General features: G+C 36.4%; 1 long non-coding RNA gene across 1 annotated transcript; it reads right to left on the bottom strand.

Moving 5' to 3' along the window:
* Nucleotides 1-335: 335 nt before the first annotated feature.
* On the bottom strand, nt 336-5526 carry LOC133714331 (uncharacterized). Its single transcript, XR_009848598.1, has 4 exons — nt 5426-5526; nt 4959-4991; nt 4755-4851; nt 336-602 (listed from the first exon to the last, which is right to left on the bottom strand). It is a non-coding gene; the product is annotated as an uncharacterized LOC133714331 (long non-coding RNA).
* Between the last annotated feature and the right edge of the window lie 699 nt (nt 5527-6225).

Below are 6225 nucleotides of genomic sequence, written 5' to 3'. Positions count from 1 at the left end.
AAATAACTAATAGTTAACTGTTAGTTAAACTGCTAACACAAGACAATTATTTGTTGTTGTACATTCATTTAAGATACAATTGTATGTCGTTGTTTTCGTTTTGAGTCAACAAAAGTTTATATATTTTTGTCTTTGTTTTTATTTTAAGGCCACAATTTTCTGTTGTTTGAGTGAGAAAATAACAACAGATTTTTTCTGAATTTGTTGTTCTTAAGTAGCTCCAACAACATATTTTGGCTTTAATTTAGTGTTTGCATGGTATTTCAGATGTCACATTTGTATTCCTATAATGATGTAAGCTGAAAACTACACAAATATATCATTGAATTATTCAATCTGTCATTACAGCCAACAGATACATCCACAATTGTTTCATACATAGACCTAATGAGCATCAGCTCAATAAACTCATAAGGCAAAAAACCACCATCGATCTAGAGCAACTATACTAATCTAGAGTGACCAAGTTGCAGAAGCTTTAATTTAGCCAATTATGTAACAGCTCTAATTCTTCAAGCAGATAATCCTCTAGAGATATCAGCTAATTGAGGCATCAAAGTTTTGAAGAGAAGAAAGCCATTGTTCCATATAATTCTTGCAATCTGCAGACAACACAAACACAGAAATTTAGCAAAGATGATATATTTCAAGAGCGAAACTTAGTACAGACACAATCGACCAGCTTCCTTTTTCCTTTTCCCTGCTCTTAATTCAAGAAGCAAGACACTTTCCTTACGCCTGGCATTCTTTAAAAGACAATTACTTACTCCGGCAATGAAAGTTGGAAAATTAAACTAGACTTCAAGTACCATAACTTCCATACATAATTTTAATACAAAAAGAAGACCTAGAGGGCGACCCTACACAAGAGTAAGGATATATAGAAAGAACAAAGGAAGAGAAAGCACAATGGAGGTTTATACAAAATGCAACTTCAAAAACAAGTAACGTAAAAGCAAGACCCACATATAAGCATCAAACACAAAGCATAATCCAAATAGATGTTAAACAGAGATATACCCAATTTAATCAACCACAGCTTAAATTCAAACTGAATTTACATTAAGAGTTAAATTGCACCACAAAAACAGCTCAGAATAATTTAAAAGATAATAAAACAGCAGCAAAAAATAAAAAAAGAGAGATAGATAAGATTACAAAGCTACTCAACCAATAATAAGTCAAGTTTTCATTCACTATCTTTTTATCCCTACTTATCCCTCTACCTCTCACTTCTCAGATTTTTGTCCCTAGACCCAGAGCATGAGAACTAGATTAGAAGAAATGTTTGTGTCCAGGTCGTGCTTCAAACCTTCAAGTACATGTTTAAGTTCATTGCAGTAGGTTAGCATATAAGCCATTAGTCAGGAGGTACGTAATAAAGCGAAACCTCTCTACATCTACCATCCACAATTGTCACGCCCCGAATTTTGAATAACAAATTCAAATCCGAAACATGAATAATTACAATTACAAAATCCAAATCTCGAAACTTCGAGTTCATTATTACAATTCACTCTCACAATATATTGTAAAGCTCAAATGAGCATAACACACCTCACAACTTACAATTGCTGTAAAACTCTAACAATTGCTCTAACCGCACGATCACCGTCCTGGTTCTCCTGTCCTGTAGGATTACCCGCTACACAATTTGAATAGTGTACCGGGAGTTGCAACAACACAAAACCCGGTAAGCTTTTTACAGCCAGTATGAGTAAACAAGAAGGAAAGGTTGGTTTTATTATCTCACAAATACTTTAACTCAAGTAGACACCCCCAACCTCAATCCTTACCACTCAACCCAACTCAAAACAAATCATTCCACCTCCATTTCCAAACCATTTTCCAACAAATCTCATCACTCACCACTCGACACATTTTAATTAATAAAGGTGTATTCATGATCAAGAGTAATTCAACTCTCTACTTTCATGTCATACTGTATTCATGAATCCCGAGTAGTCCAACTCGCTGATTCATGTCATACTATGAATTTTCAAAAATGTATTCATGATCAAGAGTAATTCAACTCTCTACTTTCATGTCATACGTTAACTTTCAAAAATGTATTCATGATCAAGAGTAATTCAACTCTCTACTTTCATGTCATACTGTATTCATGATCAAGAGTAATTCAACTCTCTACTTTCATGTCATACGTTAACTTTCAAAAATGTATTCATGATCAAGAGTAATCCAACTCTCTACTTTCATGTCATACTGTATTCATGAAATCCCGAGTAGTCCAACTCGCTGATTCATGTCATACTATGGCAGACAGACTAGAGCTCTAACTGAATCTTACGTAATGTGTCACCTTGGCCAAGGTTCACGCTTACGAAGACCTTGCCTCTGTCACCACTGGTGACCAATCCGTAGATCAAAACATTTACAAAAAATGTCTTATCTGACTCAAATGTTACACTTCAACTCACTTATGTTTTCTCACAAAAAAAACAACAATTACATGATATAATGTAATTCCAACACATTTTCACTTCAATCACAATATAAATAAAGAAATTAACGACCTTTGGTTCGTAATATGAACCATGTGAGATTTACTCACCTCTAATCCAGCTGCGTCTTCTTAACAGCTCCATTAACAATCTCACGAATCGTCCGCCAAATAAATCCATCGATCACCTAATCCAATAATGATCTTAACTTATCCAACAACTCAAAAGCACACATATACGGAAATCCAAAGGTCGGATTCTAATTTAATGATGATCCAACGGTCAGATCGAAATTATACGATGATCCAACGGTCGGATTCTAATTATACAATGATCCAACGGTCGGATCCTAATTATACGATGATCCAACGGTCGGATCAAAATTATACGATGATCCAACGGTCGGATCCTCACGGATCGCCCTTAGGATCATCCTCCAAAATTATCACAAAGATCCAACGGTCAGATCTTCTTGAATCACTCTAACAAACATCTCCATAAAATTATACGAAAATCTGACGGTCGGATTCTCACGAATCGCCTTCCGAATCACTGTTTTACATTTATACGAAGATCCAACGGTCGGATCTTCGCCCATGACCACACAAAGCCACTGGGACAGTCATAAGATCATCATATCCAAATTTGAAGTAAAACCGATGGTCAGATCCTCGCAGATCGTAAACCGAAGATAAAACGTAAAAACGTTAAATAGTAACGTCAAAACATAAATTCACTATTTATCAACGTTTTCTAAAATGACCTTGTAATATATCAAAACGCTCGCAAGGATGCGTAGATCATCACCTAGATAATAAAAACTCAAAATATGGTCGAATACGCCGCCACAAGCGGCGGTCAGTGGGCGGTCAACGCGGCGGTCAACCACCTCCGATGCAAAAGTCGTCAACTACAAACTTGTTCAAAATGACGAGTTGATCCACTTTCATAACTAGCATGAAGTCTGAAAACGAAAGGAAGTGGTCGGAAATTACCTAGAACAGTCGAGGTGGCCGGAAAATTTTCAGAATCCGGCGAAATTTGCAGAATCCGGCAAGGCTTGATTTCGACGTCAAAACTTCAATTTCAGGCTTCGATTCCTTCTAGAGAGTTGTTAAGAAACTCAAGACGAACTCATTGGTTCAAGAATCACAGAAAAATATGGTCTGTAGCTCGAGATATCGGCGTTGACTCAAAATCGAGCTTAAATCGGACCGGGCTTGCCGCCGCCGCTACAGGCCGCGCCGCCGTGCAAGGCTGCCACAGACAGGTGCGCAAGGACCATACGAAGCCAATGGAAGAAGTTTGGTGAGGATCGGTGGCCGGAGGAGGAATAAATAGCCGGAAGAAAATCGAAGGCGATTTCCGGTCGGGGGAGGGGCTGCAGCTCCGAGTTTCCATTTTTGGAAATTCTGAAAATATTTTCGGAAATTTCCGAAAATGGAAGCTTTATACTAATTTGGAAACATTTTCAAAAAATCATAACTAATTCATACGAACTTCGATTTTTGCGTTCCGCATATGCACGCGATCGTGTCGACGAGCTCTACAACTTTCATGAAGGAAGTTTTCCCAAATTTTGAACGTATAAAAAGTCAACTTTCGCGAGCCCCTAAATAACGTTCGTTTTCGAAAATTAATCGTTCGAACTAATTCCACAACTTCTCCGAGTCTCGTACTCGCTCCCACTATTGTGAAATCATTTCTAAAAATCCACGGAATTTAATTTGGATTTTTCGGGGTATTACAACAATATCATGCACTGAGGAACTACCTATAGTCCATTAGAGAAGTATGAACATCCTATTGGACATCTCCAATACTCCTCAGCAATGAAAATCAGCGTACGAGAGAGAGAGAGAGAGAGAGAAAGAGAGAGAGAGAGAGAGAGAATGCTCATGAAGGTTACCTCCAGCAATGTTTCTTCCAACAGGCATATTCACAATAGCAGCAAGCAGAAGCAAAGACTGGTAATTCCGTTATTTCTGTATCAAGTGACCAACCACCAACTACTTACATAGAGATATAAAACAATAAAAGAACATCATTAAATCCAGAATACTAACATAGTGACTAAAACCAGAACTTTTTGTTTTTCATATCACTAACACATCAACTTGACATTAACATATATTGAAAGCTATCATTTGGGCAAGCAAAGAACTAAGTTGACAATAAACTACTAATCTGCACACACACAACACAAACCAGCCAGGTACACATGCATTACATAACTGTGCTCTAATCAACCATTTCATCTATATGTATTGGCTTAAAGGAAGAGAGCCTTACCAAAAGTAGATGGGGACTTGGGTTCCGAGTTTAGACATGAAAGTGGACTGTTGGATGTAGATGATCAAGTAACCAACAAAATTAATAAAAATCAAATCTGCATCACAAGAAACGAAAAAAAAGTCAATCAGCTTCATAAAGGACAATATAACAAAAACCACTATTTGGTACTTGTATAGATCACAAGGAAATAACAATATTTACCAAGTAGAGAATCTTTATTGGTCAAGATCACTGCTTCCCTATTATCAATCATGCATTATTATCAAAACCAAAATAAAAAGCACCCATAATCATTTGTATGATAATAAAAACTACCTAAAAACATTTAGCTTGCTTTTGTTTCTAACAGCAGATGCTAATACTAAAGGAGAACTCATTAGCAGTCCTTTATCACGAAGAATGCCCACAATATGTGGACGAAATGGCTAGCCAAAACCACCTGAAACATATACCACTCAAAGAGTCAAAAAAATTACATGATTAAAATGAGTACACAGGGTATTCACAGTTTCTCAACCATGTCAATACTACAGTTTTCCAATTTGTTGCCTTTTGGATATTGCAATCTTGAATCATGAACCATAAACAATTGCAGCACAATAGAACCAACAAATTCACAATTCATATACCTACTAATTTTACAACTAACAGAAACTTGAAACCCTCACCCTTGACTCAGTACCTGAGGTTCTTAATACCCAATCTAGAATCAAACTTAGTTTGCACCCTCTTTCACAACCCATATGTCTAAATTCTTCTCCTTGTTCTCTCTTCAATCCCTGATCTCAAAGAAAAGAAATAAAGCTATGTACCATTCCCAGATAAGTTTCTCGATGGGAAATAATAAAAAAAGTGAAAGGCAAAATGGTGGAAGAGATACTACATATATGTACTGAAGTAAACACATGGTCTCTAAAGAAAAACTAAATTCAAAACCATACTACATATATGAAAGTTTCCAGAAACATTTCTGTTAAAAAAACAATGACAAAAGACATGTCCAGAAGCTTGAAAGCAAAGGCAATGACTGAATGTTCTCAAAGTTTCAATATACACAATGATCTCCAAAATATGCCTCCCTTGTACCTTCTTAAAGATTAAGAATTACAATGCATGCATATGTATTTTAACAAAACAAATAACTCATACTATCATAAAAAGGGGTTTCCTACAACAGTAATGTAAAGAATTTATGTTGAGTTGTTTTCAAATCTTTCCTCTTAAACATTATAAATTCCTTTATGTTTCCCTCTGATTGATGCAAATGAGCTTCAGCAAATGCAAAGAGAAGATTGTCATGGTGAAGTAAAAAAGGCAGTGTTCTTTATTAAAGGTCCAAAAGCCCCAGGCGCAGACAGTTTTCCACCTATTTATAGCATAAGCACTGAAACCTGCTTACTCTAGAGTTGATAACAATTTGGAAGAATGCACTACACCATCAAAAACTTGGTACCCAAAACTGCTATCC

Source organism: Rosa rugosa, chromosome 6 (genome assembly GCF_958449725.1).
Source record: "Rosa rugosa chromosome 6, drRosRugo1.1, whole genome shotgun sequence".
Classification (NCBI taxonomy): Eukaryota; Viridiplantae; Streptophyta; class Magnoliopsida; order Rosales; family Rosaceae; genus Rosa; species Rosa rugosa.
Note: the sequence above shows the minus strand (reverse complement) of the source record. Positions and strands in the feature narration are given on the sequence as shown.